The 1,379-nt window shown below is 40.0% G+C and overlaps 1 pseudogene; it reads right to left on the reverse strand.

The window, feature by feature from the left end:
- Positions 1-812: 812 nt before the first annotated feature.
- On the reverse strand, positions 813-1,042 carry LOC101640270 (annotated as a pseudogene).
- Positions 1,043-1,379: the final 337 nt, after the last annotated feature.

Below are 1,379 nucleotides of genomic sequence, written 5' to 3' on the forward strand. Positions count from 1 at the left end.
GTGAACAAATAAACAATACAAACCAAAATACAGAACATTTTGGAAACCAGGTCATGTCCAGCCTGCATCATAGGGGGATCTAGTGACAAAGTTTTAACTGTTCCAAGTCAGATTTATCCTTTTATCTTCTGTACTCCTCTCTCCCAAGATCTGTGTTTAGTGACCACTTTCCTCCCATCCCTCAATTTTGGATAGGGGGAGTTTTCTGGAGGTTTATTTACTAAATAGTTCCACAAATGAATCCTGGGCTCCCACTGTCATCCCTTGCCTTCTTTACACTGGATTCTCACAATTTAGGCTCTGATACAAATCCCTTCTTCGAATTCAGATTATATGGATTACAATACTTCAATCACTAATGATGGTTTGCTTCTTCCATGTGGACTAAGTTGACATCTCACCTAGATGACTGCTTGCTTGAAAACAAGCCTTTAAGATGCCAGACACTATTCTTTCTAATTGTCTGGCACCATCTAGCTTTCCTTTGGTTTTTTTATGTTTTAAAATCAAAGTACTACTTTATTAAATGAGTTATTCTACACAGTATGAGCATCAATATAATTACAATTGTAAAGTAAATTTTTAACATGGATGGACTGATTTTGGGATTTCCAAATCAGAGTCAATTTTCCATTTACACAGAATTGTTTTTGCATGAATCCCAAAAGGGAACAGCATAAATATGAGTGTTTCTCTAGCACCTTTCTTTTTGTTGATTAACCGTTTGTTAGAAAAAACAGTTGCAGGTTTGTTATCTAAGGTCTGAGACAGGAGAAGAGACAAAGGTGTCATGAATTTACCTGTAAACAACTTCATGCTTGGACATCAGCTGATTCTGGAGAAAGTGGACTCTCAGGATGTTTGCTCTCCAGGTGCTGCTTGAAGGTCATCGGCTCTGGCATTTGTGACCAACAGACCATGCAGGTATCCATTGAAGCAGCTCTGGCAGCAGCCTTTAGCCATATCCTTCATTCTTCTTTTGTCGCACTTGCTTTGGGGCATTTTTCTGCTGAAACTGGACCTTCTGCTGCCCAGAAGTCATACCTGGGCTGGGACAGTCTCTTGTTGGAGAGCCCATCTAGTTTCTTCGCAACACTTGCTATAACACCTTATCTTCAATGACCTCCTCATGGGGTGGAGCATCAAGGTTGCATATGTCAAAGGAACTAATTGATTTTTAGATTGGGGCAAGCCCAAAGTTCATTCATGCATCTATGGTTTATATTTGCCTCTGTGTCACCTTAGAAAGAAAATGACAATGTCAGAGAACATTATCAATACCATCAAGTCAATGCTGACTCATAGCAACCCTATAAGGCAGAGTAGAACTGCCCCTGTCATCTCTGTGCCTGCAAACCTTTACATGAGTAGAAAGCCTC

Source organism: Echinops telfairi, unplaced genomic scaffold, assembly GCF_000313985.2.
Source record: "Echinops telfairi isolate 266 unplaced genomic scaffold, ASM31398v2 ScPeMD7_7420;HRSCAF=8458, whole genome shotgun sequence".
NCBI classification, from domain to species: Eukaryota; Metazoa; Chordata; class Mammalia; order Afrosoricida; family Tenrecidae; genus Echinops; species Echinops telfairi.